Raw genomic sequence first — 16,859 nt, 5'->3', positions numbered from 1 at the left:
AGCAAACGATGGCCCTTGAGATATGCAGCCTGCCATCTGATTCAAAGATTTACTAAAACATAATTATGTTTGTTTATTTACATATCGTCTATGGCTGCTACAAAGGCAGAGTTGAGTAGTTATGACAGACTGCGTGGCCCTGCAGCCTGAATTATTCCCCTGGCCCTTTAGTGATAAAGCACTCTGATCCCTGCTCTGGCTCATGCACCATTTAGGAACCTGGCCCTCTTGGTTGGGAACTGAGACTCACAGAGCTGACTCTACCAAAACCATGACTCTATTAGAGCCAAACATCAAGTGAAAAAGAAAAGTTCTCACTATTTTGTTTCTGCAGGAAACAACTAATGCAGAGGGCCATCAGACTCTGAAATCCCATTATCTCGGTTTCCACAAGGGATCCCACTTACCATAGATAGGAAGTTAAACAGGTCACTTGACATTACTGTGCCCAAGTTTTCTCATCAGCAAAATGAGGAAAATAATAAGAATGCACACTTACCTTGTAGAGTTGTTCTGGAGATTAAAGTAATTAATGCAGATACAGTATTTAGGAAGTGCCATGTACATAATAAGAGGTCTTATTATTTTTTAAAACTTATTATCAATTAATGAAATGGGGGAAGGGCAGGGCAAATTTTGGTGAGGTACCTTGAGACTCCTTGCACGAGTGCCAGCACACCCACATCCGTAGCCCTGGACCAGCTCACGTCCACTGCTGTCAGTTGGTTGCAAAGGGCCCTAGCATGGAACAGGACCTTGTCCCCTGTGAGCCCAGGACCCCTGTAGCTTTTCACATTTGTCTCCTGTGTGGTTAAAACCAAGCGAGCATTCATTAAAAATGTTTCAGGATCTCTTTGATCAGGGCATAATCAAAAGGGGATTTAGTAACTAATAAGATAATGGGTGAGGCAGTGAGAGAAATCACCATAGAAGCCAACAGCCGAGGTGTAAGCAGCTCAGCCAGAGGAGGAGGGAGAAAATGACCGGAGCGATTAAAGCTAGTATATTTCTCTGTAGGCCAGCCAGTCTCCCTCCACGCCTGTGTACTGGCTCCCCCCACTCCTTGTGAGGGCCTCAGATTGCGTTAGAGAGCAGGAGGTGCCTCAAGAGCCATTATGGTGCTATAGGAGCTTGTCCAGACAGCCAGCCATTATGTAGCCATTAAAAATGATGTTTATAAAGAGCTTTTAATTAATTGGGAAAACAAGTAAAAATAATGACTACAAAATGTTTTACATGTTTTATCATCTCCATTATGTTTCTTAAATGTTATTTTAAAGTGCTCTTTAATAAATACGTATTAATTTTATAGCCTAAATAATGTTATTTGCCAGCAAGGCAAAACCAATTTATAGTGCACAAGCATAGCAGTGATTTCCTCCGGGGAACTGAGTGGGAAGAGATGCATGGCAGCTTTCTAGGTAGTGGCAATATTCTCTATCTGAATGGGGTGAGGTATAAGTACTTGTCAAAACTCACCAAATGGGCCGGGCGCAGTGGCTCACGCCTGTAATCCCAGCAATTTGGGAGGCTGAGGCAGGTGGATCACCTGAGGTCAGGAGTTTGAGATCAGCCTGGCCAACATGGTGAAACCTCATCTCTACTAAAAAGACAAAAAATTAGCTGGGTGTGGTGCCGGGCGCCTGTAATCGCAGCTACTTGGGAGGCTGAGGCAGGAGAATCACTTGAATCCAGGTGGCGGAGATTGCAGTGGGCCCAGATTGCGCCACTGCACTTGGGCCTGGGCGACAGAGCAAGACTCCATCAAAAAAAAACAAAACAAAACAAAACAAAAACCAGGGGGCAGCCAAGAGACTGCATAACAGGAAGGGCATTCTCCCAAGGTCATGCCTATCTACAAGATGTCCTAAAGATTCCCTCTGTAGGTGACTACTGCTTTCTTACCAGTGATGCTCCAGACCCACCTTGCTGTTCCCATCTAACGCTGGGGAGACCCGCCGTGCTGTTCCCATCTAACACCGGGGATACATACCCAGGAGTCGAATTGCCCATGTCTCATACAGCACCCTTCTCTGGTTAATCCTCACTTCTAATCTCACTTCAGAAACAGCAAAAGATCCAGCATTGATCTGGTTCTTCAGCCCATTCTCAGAATCATTCACAAGGAGCGCAAACCCTCCAAGAGATGCTTCCCTCCTCCTTCCCACGGAGCCGTGCACCTCGGGTCTTCTGGAGCGCCCCCACCCCACCCTCTGCTATTTCAAGTCAATAAATCTGACTTCCTCAGTCTACAGGCTGGTTCCTGAGGCTCTTTAACTCATCAGGCTTCCACACTATCAACATAACAGCGAGAACAGAGTCCTTTTTTGTTTATTGCGGTAACATGTATGTGACATAGAATTTATCATTTTTACTATTTTTAAGTGTACAGTTCAGTGGCATTAAGTGCAATCACACTGTTGTGCAGCTATCACCACCATCCATCTCCGGAACTTTTCATAATTCCAAACTGAAACTCTGTATCCATGGAACACTAACTCTCCCTTAGCCTTGGCAAACACCATTCTACTTTTCGTCTTGTGAATTTGACTACTCTAGGTACCTCACGTCAGTGGAATCATACAGTAGTCGTCCTTTTGTGACTGGTTTATTTCATTTGCATAATGTCTTCAAGGTTCATCCATGTTGTAGCATGTGTGCGAATTTCCTTACTTTTTAAGGCTGAATAATATTCCATTGTAGGTATATACCACATTTCGTTTCTCCATTCATCTGTTGATGGACCCTTGAGTTGCTTCTATCTTTTGGCTATTGTGAATAATGCTGCTATGAACATGGGTGTACAAATATCTGTTCAAGTTCCTGTCTTTAATTCTTTGGGGTATTATACCCAGAAGTAGAAATGTTGGATCATACGGTAATTCTGTTTAAAATTTTTTCAGGAGAATTCAGTCTTTTGACCAAATTTAATACTAATCTACGGCATATTAAATGGCCCAACCCTTCCTCTGGGATGTTACCTGAATATAAATGAGAATATCTGTGAAGGCTGTAGCTCTTCTATAAATTAGTCAGAAATGCTTACTGGTGAGATTTCAGAGTTAAGATGGTAAATAAAGCTGCCGCAGTTTCTCCCTCCTTGAAGATACAATACTATATACAAACTGACGATTCTCGCTCAGAGAGAAGCAACTTGGTATCTGGGGACTCCAGACTAACCTCTCCCTCCCCAAGCCCTATTGTGAATCAGTAAAATTCTGAAACGTATCAATTGTTATGCAAAACTGGAGAGAAACAAACTGAACGATTATCTCTTTCTTTTCTCTGACTAGACAGCTTTGAAAAACATATATGGGGAAAAGTGGAAGAGAGGAAGAGAACAACAGATCTAACAGTCTCAGACAAAAAGCAAAGGTGGCACAGATCCATGCTGAACTCTAGGATGCATTCCAACCCCAGAGGCAGTTAGAAAAAAACCCCTGCAACAGGCCATTAGCAAAACCTAGAACCAAAAACCAAGCCCAGGCGTTATGAAAAGATTACAAACAGTCGTGTGATAGCGTCGTCAATTGCTTCTCTTCCTTGCTGCCTGCTCAATGATGTCACACCAGGAGTGTGAAATCAGCAAGGATAGAAGTATTTACACTTCAGCAAATTGGCAGATTCTACAAATAAGGCCTGATGTTTTGTTTTGTTGGAGTTTTGTTTGGCTTTTTTGATGGAGGGGCAGCGCGGTTGCGGGGAGAGCCAGTTTCCTGGTATACCGGTGTAGCACTGATTGCGCGCTACTTCAGCTGGGCTCTCTTCCGCACATCACCAGCCAGGTTACAGAAACAGTGGACAAGGCACATCTCACCCACAGAGGCAGGACCGTCCAGAAACTGGACAAGGCAAGAAAACAGATTCTCCTCTAGTGCTTCCAGAAGGATCACAGCCCTGTCAGCACCTTGATTTTTAGCCCACTGACACGGATTTGGGACTCAGAGCTCCAGAACCTTAATATAATAAATTTGTGTTGTTTTAAGCCATTCAGAATATGGCAGTTAGTTACAGCACCAGTAAGATATCACTGGCTTCCCACATCTAATAACTGCACAGGTATCTCACGATTGGCTAATTTTTTCTGAATTTATTTTCTCATTCTTCCCAGTTTTCTTCCTTAAAATTGTTATTTTGTCATATATCATTCTGAAATCCACCACTCCCCTTTTGCAACAGTGTGGGGAATAGGTAAGCAAACATGGTTAATGAAATTATTTTTGATTCTTTAGTCCCTTATAAGAAAGACTAACAGTAGGACCCCAAGCTCTGTGAACAGATGGTCCAGGAGCAGTAGCTGCACACACAGATAAGGTCTGAAAAAGTTGCAGATGGTACATCTTCCACTGGAGAGTCACTGTGTCCATTGACATATTAAAGCCTCTGAGAAGTCCTGTGGTAAAAGAAAACATTTAGTTTTGCTCAACCCAAAGTTTCTCAAGTTTCTCTGACCTCTGATTGAATTTTTCACACAGCATGTGTTGAGATCCATGAACCGGAGCTGTGAAGGTACAGCTCAGAAACGCTGGTTTAGCAGGGGCGAAGCTGGAATCTGGATGCCTGTGGAACTGGATTTATCCTGGGCCTCCCACTGAAGAGCTATGTGGCCTAGGCACATTACTTAGCATTCATATCCTTTGTTTCCTTATATATAAAAGGAGAATAATATGTAACCTATTGCTATGGAGTAAAAGTTTCTGTGCCCCAAAATTCTTATGTTGAACCCTAACCCCAATGTGATGGTACTAGGAAGTAGAGCCTTTAGGAGGTAATTAGGTCATGAAGAGGTGAAGTCCTTATGATAAGATTAGTGCCCTTGTAAGAAGAGATACCAGAGCTCTCTCTCTCTTTATCATGCGAGAATGCAGCAAGAAGGTGGCTGTTTGCAAGCCCAAAAGACAGCCCTCATCTGGAACCAAATCAGCCTTCACTTTGATCTTGGACTTCCTAGCCTCCAGAATTATTAGAAATAAATTTTTGCTTTTCAAGCTACCCAGTCTATAGTATTTTATTATAGTAGCCCAAGCAGACTCAGAAAGCTACCTTACAGGTTTTCCCTTGAAGGTGATTATTAAGAGGACAGACAATTGTGAGTATAGCTTCCCATGCCTCAGATAGAGCTCTTGATTTTCATTCCTATTACTGCTTCAGGCAGTCAAGACTAAGGTTGGCGCATTATCTACAGCTTTGCACTTTCCCTGGGAGGACTCTCAGTACCTATCTAGGAGGACTCTCAGTACCTACCTACTGCCCTGTATGGCAGCTTGCAATCTTCTAGAATTCAAATAACCAACACTGCCAGACATTCTCTGTTGACTATCAGCACCAAAGCATCATGTGCAATATATTTTAATTAAATATAATTTTATTAAAAACACAATTTTATTATCAAAAACATAATTTTCTTTTAATATATCATATTACTTTTTTTTAAGTTACTAGGGCTATTATGGGCCAGAAAGACACAGAAACAGACAATGGATTCCCAGCCCTGCTTGTTTTGCAGAAAAGTTTTAGACCTTTTTATGCTCTGGACTGCTTTAGCAGATTGGTAATGCCTATGGACCTATATCAGAATAATATTTCTAAGTGAATAAAATACAACACATAGATTGTAAAGAAAACCTATTATCTTCATCTACCATTACCAAAAGTTTAAAAAATAATCTGTGATATAGTAATATATATGCTTCTTTAATGCAGTAAATAATATGAGCTAGCCACTAATCCAGTGACTACCATAGTTTTGAAGTACTGATAAGCATAAACTACATTTTGAGACTCTGCAACAACGATAATGTTAAATTAAACTAACTGTGATTTCTATTGGTGACCAGTCACAAGTTTTGCTAATACAAGATGATTGGTTGCCTATGGTCACGGTAGAAGGTGATGCTTTTTTTCTGTAGGACAGAAGTAAAAATATATGTGTTTTTTTCCTATCCATGTTTGCAGATCTCTTGAATTTTATTTACAGTCCCCAGGAGCCCATAGTTGAAACTTTAGCTATCCTTCTATTAGGATAAGCTGGGAAAGGAAAGTTGAAGAGAAAGAAAAAAAGAAAATGGCTCAAAGAGAGAGAATGAGATTGAGAAACTGAGATCCCAAGCAGAACAATTCTAGTAATGTGAATGAAAGTGTCACATATGTGCTGCCAGTAAGAGTGGAAAAAGAAAAGGCGGGAACAAAAACAAAACAAGAGACTGGGAACAAGAAAGAGAGCTTTATTTCCAAAGCGCCACAGATGGGGTTAGTTACATCCCTAGTCCTGGGTCCTCGGGTGGGACAGGCAATCCTTTGTCTGCTAGGAGCTCTGAAACAGGATATTAACCACAAGGATGTGGGAAACCTGGCGAGTCTACCTAGATGCATACCCCACAACCTGCAGTAGCCATTGATGCCAAAACCAATTAGGGATGATTTTCCTAATTCTTCATGCATTTCAACAACGATCAAACCTGCTACTGATGGACAATATTTCCCATATTTCTTAGATGAGATTATATTTGTTCCTATTCTTTGATCTAAAACTCAAGAAACAGAGCCAGGAAACACCTGCTACTACAAAGGAGCTTTTTCTTTTTTCCTTTTCTTTTTTTTTTTTTTTTTGCAAAAACTATTTGAATGATATCCAATTTCCACTTCTACTCTATAACTTATGGAAGGACATACTGCTTGAATTATGAAGCATCTTAGCAATTCTTAGCAACTCTTCTTTAAAAATAATAATGATGGCTTCAATATTATAGTTTTTATTCCATGTTACTTTGTTCCTTGAACTTCGTAGTGACAATGGCAGGAGGCAGTCAAATGCCTAGGCAGATGGGGCAGGTCCCTGGTGAAACCTATCTTCAAGCTCAAGACAGTCCTGGGTAAATCCTCAGACCGGATTGAAAACTTTCTACCCATTTAGTAGCTTTCCTCTGATTGGTCCCCATCCTTCACCTGTTTCACATATATCTACCCTTTCCTAATTGGATTTCTACACTGTCGTGCCCACCTTTGAGTGGTACCTTTGTTTTAGCCTTTTTTTGCATACTCACAAACCAATCGGCATGCAGTCCCCCATTCTGAGCCCATAAAAACCCTGGACCCAGATGCACTGGGGAAGAAACCACCCAATTTTGGGTGGGGGGCCACCCCTGTGTCCTCTCTCCACTGAGAACTGTTCCATCACTCAATAAAATTCTTCTTTGTCCTCTCACCCTTCAATTGTCAGGGTGAAGAATGAAATCTCTTCATTCTTCCCGGACACAGGACAAGAACTCAGGAACCACTAACTGTGGGTATGAGCTATAACACAAGTGGGCTGGGGCACATCCGGCCCAGCCACAGGCTGAACCAGTGCACAAGCCAGGCACAGCCCAGGCAGGCTGAGTGGGCGGGCCCCCCCGGGGCAGGTAGCATGGCTGAGCAAGGCCCAGGCAGAGATACAGCCAGCAGAGGTTTCTAGTTGACAAAGTGATCACGAAAAATCCTGCATTAATACACTGGCAATTTGTTAATCAATATTTCACTAAAGAGCATGATGCCTATAGATATTCAGAGAAAAGTGTTCAAATCAATTAATTTTATCCCCATATAGGTCAGTTATCTTTAAACAAAAACAAAGAATAAAAATTCCATTTATCTTCTGTCATAAACTGTATATTCCTTTGTCAGATGACTTTCAAATAGTGCCTTTGGGGCCAAAATGGTTCTGCAATAGAAATCAATAAAAGTCCATCACTAACTTTGGGAGGCTGAAGTGGGTGGATCATGAGGTCAGGAGGTTGGGACCATCCTGGCTAACACAGTGAAACCCCGTCTCTACTAAAAATACAAAAAAGTAGCCAGGCGTGGTGGCGGGCACCTGTGGTCCCAGCTACTTGAGAGGCTGAGGCAGGAGAATGGTGTGAACCCGGGAGGCGGAGCTTGCAGTGCACTGAGATCGCACCACTGCACTCCAGCCTGGGTAACAGAGCAAGATTCTGTCTCAAAAAAAAAAAAGGGCCATCACTAGTGTGAGAAAGAATCTAAGTAGTTTTATTTAAAGTCAATTAAAATTAACCAATTACTGCTTTAAGTTTTTGTTATCTATAGGTAGTATTTATTTCTAACAGAATTGTACTCTTCCTGTTTAAGTCAAAACTTGATACAGGAGTATGATATTAAATAGAAACTTGATCATTAGTTTTAGAGTGTGTCTCCTCCTTAGGCTGGGCTTAACCTGAAAATAAGCATTTATGGAGAACATACAGGATGAGGAAAAATATCTAGGTAGCCATTGAAGCCACTGAAAAATTCTACCCAGTTCAATGCCTTCTCCTCACATCCTGGATATTTGCTCACACTCTGAACTCTCCAAGTAGAGTCGCAGATGAGAGCCAAAGGCTACAGCACTGGTTTTAATTTCTGCCAAAAGCACCATACAACCATCAAAACAGGTTGCCTTAAAAGAAATATGCAACACAAGGAAACAACACATCCTTAGGTACATAATAGATTTCATTTTGTTATAGGAATGATTCTGCAGTATACGTCTGCTGTATCCATGAGGTTCCAAGGCATGGTGTGACCAAATGCTTTAACGTCACCAAAAGGCTTGGTAGATTTTGGCTCGGAAAAGCCAGTTGTCTTGGTAATACAAAGTGAAGAAAGGCAGAATGAGTTCCATGTTCAGAGGCGACATTCTTTAGAGCTCACATTCTTGAAGTCAGTCTTTCTCTTTCCCACTTTACCCCTGAACCTGAGATACCTAAATGACTTTTCTGGATAATCCCATCTTTTAAAATACTTTGTAATCTATCCTTGTATAATTTCTTTAAGACTTTATCATTTTTCGAGCAGTTTTAGTTTCACAGCAAAATTGAGTGGGTGGAAGGTCTAGAGACTTTACAGAAACCCTTAGCCCCTACATGTTCATAGCCTCCCCAGTTATCAACACCCCACACCAGAATTGCACATCTGTTAAAAGTGATGAACCTACATGGACACATCATTATCACCAAAGTCCATAGTTCACACTATGGTTCACTCTTGGTGCTGTACATTCTATGGGTTTGGACAAATCTTTTGTAATTTTCTATTCAGCAGAATAAAACCACATTTTCTCCTGAGAATCAATTTGTTAAATACAACACTGACACAGTATTGAAACCATCTGACTCACATGGGAGCAACACACTAGCTTTTATTCATTCATTCAATCAATCATTTGTTCAATACTTATTGAGTGCCTGCTGCGTGTTAAGCACTGAGCCAAGCAGTCAGCAGACAAGGAAACAAGTATAATGTTCTTGTCTTCAGTGACTCACAGTCTCATGAAAGGAAACCAATATCCAACCCAGACAGCTTACAATTACACAGGGTGATAAGTAATGTGTATAAGTGCTACAAAACACTGACAAAGAGCAAATACCCAGGTCGTCCTAGTTCCTGCAAAGCTGGCAGGACCATTCAAGAATAAAAGGGACTAAATCATCTTGTCACCTAATATTTGTTGAAAGCTTACCATGTGCAAGGCACTGAACAGGTGTCCTAGACTGGCATCCTAAGTTTTAGGTTCTGGTTTTAGCTCTAACACTAGCTAGCAGTGTGATGTTTCTATAACACTCTACCTCTAGCTCCTAGTTCCTCATCTGAAAAAAAAAAAAATGAAACAATCAGACAATGTGATCTCCTGGGTCCTTTCTAACTCTGACCCTAGGGCATTTATTCAAACAGGACTTGTTCACAAATGACAGGATCATCTATGTATAAAATATTTTAAATGGACAAAAAAGTCATGTGACCAATAAGCAATTATAGAAATGTTGCAGGAAACAAATACTGTACATGGCATTACATAAATGCCAATAACAGAGAAAATAAATTATTTTGCATCTGAGGACAAAAAAATATATGAGATAGGTTGTTAGAGAAGAGGAGGAGTATTGTTGGATTAAAAGGAAACAATTTATCCAAAAGGCTGACTTGAGGATGGTGTCACCCAGCAGGAGGTAACCTCTAACACTGTGTACTAGATTTTCAACATATGAAAGCTAGAGGGTTAGAAGACAGCTCATCACACTGAACCATAATCTCAAAAATAGAAAGCTTATTGACAACTCTCTCAAAACGTGGCTACGCTACCAAGAAGCCATTCAATTTGATAAGGGCTCATCTCACTTGGCCAAGATTTTCCAGAGCCATTCTGGATTGCAGTGGATCATGTCTAAATCTCTTCTAGTCTAGATACATAAATGCCAAGAGACTCCACACAACCTGGTTTTGTCACTGGCACTGATGTAGGAGTTACAGCATTAACTCTCTCTGATCCATGAAAACTAAACATCTAAAAGGGTATACTCTAAGCTATAGGATTTAAAATAATGGTACCTTTTAATATAGTCAAGCCAAATCATCCCTTTGTGCCTTGCATATATGGATGTCTCCAGAGTTTGTAAAGACAAATCTTTTTGATCAGTTCATCTTTCTACATGGAGACAACTCTGGTAATAATGGTCTAAAACAACATTCCCAAAGTATGTTTCATAGAACCAATATTAAATTTAAAAAGAAGGTTTGGTGATAGAACACATTTTCCAAAGATGGTATTAATAACAACACTATTTCCCATCCTACATGTTCTTCTAGAACTTTATTACTCCCTCAACAAGATGTAGAATTGAATTCCCCTGTTCTTAAACCTGGGTGGGCTTGTGACCACTTGTAATAACAGAATACAATGAAAGTAGCACTGCATAACTTCCAAGATTATGTCATGAGAGTCATGGCAGCTTCTACTTGGTGAGTTGCCATACTGGCATCAGAACTCAGAGCTACCAGCTAATACTCCTACCTGGAGAAAGCCATGCTGTGAAGAAACCTAATCTAGCCTACATAGAGAAGCTACAAGAAAAAGCTCTAACATGGCAGGAAAAGAGATGACCAGCAAGTCTCCAGTGGCTCTCGCCACTTGTTGTTTTGGACAACCACCTCCTAACCTCCTAACTACAATGCTTGACGCATCCTAAACCAGAAGAAGCAGACAGGTGAATCCCTCCAAGATTCCTGACCCATGGACACTCTAGGAGATATTAAGTGATTATTGTCTTATGCCTCTAAATTTTGGGGCAATTAGTTTCACAACAATACTAAGAGGTCTCATAACAAAATTTGGGCAAAACTAGATTAAACCAAACTCTATAGATTTTTGCTTTCCCCTTCAGGATTTTTTCAGAGCCTTTCATTTGCGAATGAGCATGTTCATCTCCAAGACTGACATTATTATGCAGCACTTCCCAATTTATCTCCCCAAGCAACTATTTCTATAGCTATTACCAAGGGGTAACTTTGGAAAACTCTGGGCTAAATTAATGCTCTCTTCTCATTTGTAGATTTCTCTCTTTCCAGTGATCTGAGCTAAAGATAATGAAGATTTTACTTTACCATGGTAATAAATTGAAGAACAAACAGCTATTGGCCAGCCCAGAAAGAGCCACCACTTGATAACTCCTGTGTGTGACATAAACTCATTCCAGCAGTATCACAGAGCAAACAGCATAAACTCTGAATGTCACTCACTATTTGCTTTGCCAATAATAGTTCCAGGATGTACTGTTCTTCCAATGGGTTTAACAAACATTTCAATGCACTGAAATTTTCATAATCCTCTGGCCCTTCTGACTATCTTATTTTCAAACTGAAAAGCTCTAAGAAAAAAGAAAGAGAGAGAGATTTTGTCCCTAATCTCTTTGAGCGGAATGAAAGAATTACGCAGAAAACTCCACTTCAGTTAATATCAGTTCCTTACCTGGCTTTAAAATAGAGTACTTCTCCTGTCCAGAAAATTCTGGAAGACCAAGGAAAAGGACTCCACCACTAGTGATTAGGAAAATTTTGCTCAATGTTTAGTTGTTTAAAAACCAGAGACAATATTGAAAAATGTAGAAATAGTTCATTTTTAAAATCAAATATGTGAAATGGTAATTAAGCTAAAGGAGTCAAACCTTAGTAAATATATAACAAGGGAGTATCACTTACTGATTTGATAAAAGAACAGGAGTGAGGAGTTACTCATCTGATTCCCAATTAGTCACTACATGAATACGTCAAATGATCTAACCTATGACTCAGTTTCTCCACAAATAAAATGCCACTCTGTTTTCTAGCCCCTTTACCTAAAGTCCAGTTCAAGTTAGAGCTAGGACTGGTATGAAGACAATGAGGCACTCCCCATCAGTGCAAATTTAAAAGGACACCGAAAATCTCAGTAACCAAGTTAAATAATATTTAATGCAATCATTTTTAAAAATCAGAATAATTCAAACAAAATCTATGATTAACAAAAGATCAAAACTTTCAATAAAAATTTATCAATAATACTGATTTTCCCCTTTCCCTGAGGTTCCAATATGGCTCAGAATGGTGCTCTCAATGAACTCTAAAACTCACAAAAATTGAGTTCCACCAATTCATCATATACACAGTAATTATGACAGATAAGAAACCAATGCTTATTTATTTCAGTTCTCCCATGTAATTCAGAGGTATTCTTTTACATAGAGATCACACTTATCTATTTATCAAAGCAAATCACTTCAGGATTCTGCACTAGTCCAAATTATGATAGTCAACATGAACAGATATCAATATAGGTATGGGTATACACATAGACATACATGTAGATATCTGTACAGACATCAATATTAACATCCATAGGTATACATCAAATGTACTGAAATGAAATTTTCCCACTTACATCCAGGCTTTCTGATCCCTCTTCTCTCCCTCCCTCCTCTCAGCCACCTGACCGGCAGAGGCGCTTTTATTGTACTTTCACAGAGAAGTGTAACAGAGAATACATGGTATAGAAACTCATGCCCTGTCCAGAAAATCCTATGAAGAACATTTAGTCCACACCTTTTACCAAAGAGCTTTCTCATTTGATCACACTGATTGTGAACAGATTCTTTCCCCCAACAAAGAATTTGTTCCTCTTTGATCACAATAGTATATATATATATATATATATATATAATCTCATATAAGACAGGGCCTTTTTTCAGTTTAAAGACAGAGATGGTACCAAATGAAATAAAACCTCATTACACCAGGGTTGTTACCCACAGATTGGAGCTCATAGATTTTTAAAAATTACTTCTAATTATTAATATATGTCTGTTACAGAAGAATAAGTAAACAAAAGAAGAAAGTAAGAGCCACTTGCAGTGGTGTTACAAACTAGTGCCAGCTGCTTCAGAAAATGGTCTAGCGGTTCCTCAAAATATTAAACACAGAGTTATCATATGACCCAGCAATTCCACTTCTAAGGGTACACCCAAGAGCATTGAAAATAAACACATGTCTACACAAAAACTTGTACATAAATGCTTGTAGCAGCATTTTCACAACCACCAAAATGTAGAAACAACCCAAATGTCCATCCACCAATGGTATCTCTATATAATGAAAATATTCAGCCATAAAAAGGAATGAAGTACTGATGCATGCTACAGTATGGATGAACTTTGAAAACCTTAGGCTAAATGAAAGAAGACAGACACAGAAGGCCACATACTGTATGATTTCACTTACACGAAACGTCCTGATTAGGGAAATTCATACGGACAGAAAGTAGATTCATGATTGTTAGGAACTGGGGAGAGGGGTAATGGGAAGTAACTGCTAGGGGGTACAGGGTTTCTTTGGGGTAGTGAAAATATTCCAAAATTAGATAGTGCTGATGGTTGCACAACTCTGAATATACTAAAAATGCATAGATGAAGCTGGAAACCATCATTCTGAGCAAACTATCACAAGGACAGAAAACCAAATACTGCATGTTCTCACTCATAGATGGGAACTGAACAATGAGAACACTTGGACACAGGGCGGGGAACATCACACACCAGGGTCTGTTGTGAAGTGGGGGGAAGGGGGAGGGATAGCATTAGGAGATACACCTAATGTAAATGACGAGTAATGGGTGCAGCACACCAACATGGCACATGTATACATATGTAACAAACCTGCACATTGTGCACATGTTCCCTAGAACTTACAATTAAAAAAATACATTTTTAAAAAATGCTGAATTGCACACTTTAAAAGGGTGAGTTTTATAGTATGTAATTTATGTCTCAATAAACCAACTATTTTTAAAGCCACCCATAAATCCAAGACATAAAAATAAGTACAGTTGATATTTTCAATGTTGAAAATTATCAACTGATGGATAATCACCAGTCAATCCACTTGAAAATGGTCCCATCTGTTGTTGATGCAAACACAACCTGAATGTCTCCAAGCCCCATTCTCTGTATGCAGGAACCAATACCTGCTTCATACTTCACAGGTATGTTAGAGGAGAATAGGCTTCAAAATAATTTCTTCCAAGGATTTCTTCAAAAAAATTGCTCCCCTTGACCCTTAGTTAAAACTGCACTTCCCATTCTCTTGTAAATATTCAGTAGCAAGTGTATCAATGCTGTTAGTGAAAAGTCTATTAGTCAATAAGTAATTATTACAGTTTCCTTGGGAGAACAATAGCTTTACCAGGCTTATGAGAATGTAAATAATATTTGCATATATGTATATATGTATATACATATACATGATATATAGTAGAGGGACTGCTTTGTGTATTGTAATTAAAGCTATAATATTAAAAATATATAAAAACAATAACAGTAAGTCCATATGTCTACCACCCTCATAAAACTGCTTTTATTTCTGCATGTATGCGTATTGTCTTCTATGAACTTACGGAATTGTTTACAGTTACAATCATATGATAATTTGCATTCCGTTTTTACTTAAGAAACAGTCTTCACACATCTTTAGAATTTATATTATTTGCATGGTTTCATAGCATACCTTTGTGCAAATCGAAAATGCATATAACCACTCCCCTAATAGTATTGCAGATAAAGTTAGATTGAACACGTTTAATGTAGAAATAGATACCGAATATGGAAATGTTACATATTTATATCATTTAATGTGTACATATGACCTATTTAACCTTGGTTACTTCATGAAGATAAACTTATGCATAGGGGATTATTAGCTCTTATGACAAATTACCATATTATCTTCCAAAAGATACAAACCAATTTAAAGAACCACTGCAAGAAATGTGTGCCAATTCCACTACAACCTCACTGGTATCGTATGGTATAAATTAACAATGTTTTCATTTGGCATGTTTGAGCTGTCCAGAGTTTATTTCACATATTCTTGCAATGACAAGCTTTTAAAAGTGTGCTTTCTATTTGTTCCCCCTTACTCATTTAATCATTCGTATTATCTATCTACTATGTGTGAAATACAAGAAAATGGTTTTTCCTTGCAGAGCTTACACTTTATTTATCCTTTAAATTTGAGGTGTTTTCTTTATGGGTATAACATTTTTAAAATGTTAACTATGTCAGTCCCTTGGGTTTCTTTAATTATATAAAATGTTTAAACATGTCTATTTTTGAAGCTGTCAATCATCCTTTAACAATTTCTTTTACTTCTTCAAAAATGAAAAAGTTATTCTTCTTCCACATATTGAGCAAATGTTCTATTCTTTGTCAGTTTTTATTATAATTGGGTGAGATTTTTATATGTAATTCTTTATTCCATATAGATTAATTATGAAACACAATCAAGTAGGAATTCACCTTGATTGTTTTACTGAAATGTTATCCTATTTCTGTAACAGCCTATATTAAACAATTCTTCCTTCTTTCATCTCTTTAAACACATACAGCTTTGCCTACATATAATTGCCTTATATTGGTATTCTCCAGTCTGTGGTATTAATTAGTATTCCTATTTTTATGTAGCAAAATACTCTTTGGGGATTGTTGGTTTATGGACTGAACCTGATAGTAGATATTAAAAAAGAACATAGTCATGGGATGCAAAATGAGTAAGTAAGATAGTAAGTATGTAATAAAAAGATAATAATCATAAAAACTGGTTAATTTGGAGAAGAGAGTTAAAAGTTGTGAAATATCTGTATTAAAAGTTAATCTTGAAAAACGTAGGACATCATTTAGCATACAGAACGCAGGACAATGGTAAAGGCTGACATAGAAGAAGAAAGAGCTAGAGGCAGCAAGACAACAGCAGATGGGTTCATGCTGGGAATAAGAAAAATAGAGTGCTAGAAATAATTATCAAAAGGTGTGCTGAACGAAGTCAGAAGCTAGGTCGGCTGGGGCAGGGAGCCACTCAAAGTCCTTTTATCAGAATGATACGGAAAGGCATGAAAAAGTTATTCAGGCAGAGTCTGGGATTAGGCAGAGACAGGAGACTGGGCATTCAGTAGGGAGTGGTAGATCAGCCACAAGTGATTTTTATACATGAAGGGATTGAAAAAAACAATGACTGGAAAGCAGTAAATGCTCAGAGGCAGGAGGGAGGTAGAAGGAAGGGAGAGATGGATGTGAGTTAAGCTCTCAACAAATTATGTTTCTTAAAGAGAAAGATAAAAGATTCTTAAAAGATTGACTTCCTTATAGAGGATATACAAAACTTGAACTTTACCCTCAGAAGGAGCTAATCTATTTTAAGATATAGATACAATTTAATTTTTAGATACTTTGCAAATACTAGAGAGTAAGAAAAATTAAATAACCACAGCGATGATTTGTCCAAGTCTACAGAATTGACGTTGGTGGTACTTATGTTAATCTGCTTTTTCCAAACATCTAAGGTCTAAAACATCCTTGGTATGTTGCTTTTGTGTCTGAATCTGTTGTCCAAATAATCCCAGCAGGCTAGTTTCAGATGGCACTATTACTGAAAACGCCACTATTATCTTTCTTTTAAGCGAGGTCCCAAATTTACTTTTTAGATATTTCCAACTAAATGCTTTGCAATTCTTAGCCACAACATAACCC

The 16,859-nt window shown here is 38.7% G+C and overlaps 1 long non-coding RNA gene across 1 annotated transcript in view; it reads right to left on the bottom strand.

The window, feature by feature from the left end:
* Positions 1-2,261: 2,261 nt before the first annotated feature.
* Positions 2,262-16,859, bottom strand: part of LOC140713037 (uncharacterized) — a 98,270-nt gene continuing 83,672 nt past the window's right edge. Inside the window, exon 3 of the long non-coding RNA XR_012094919.1 lies at positions 2,262-4,393. This is a non-coding gene — a long non-coding RNA (uncharacterized lncRNA). The remainder of the gene's footprint in view (positions 4,394-16,859) is intronic.

The sequence above is a fragment of the Chlorocebus sabaeus genome, chromosome 12 (assembly GCF_047675955.1).
Source record: "Chlorocebus sabaeus isolate Y175 chromosome 12, mChlSab1.0.hap1, whole genome shotgun sequence".
In the NCBI taxonomy this organism is placed as follows: Eukaryota; Metazoa; Chordata; class Mammalia; order Primates; family Cercopithecidae; genus Chlorocebus; species Chlorocebus sabaeus.
This window is presented reverse-complemented; position numbering and strand designations above follow the sequence as displayed.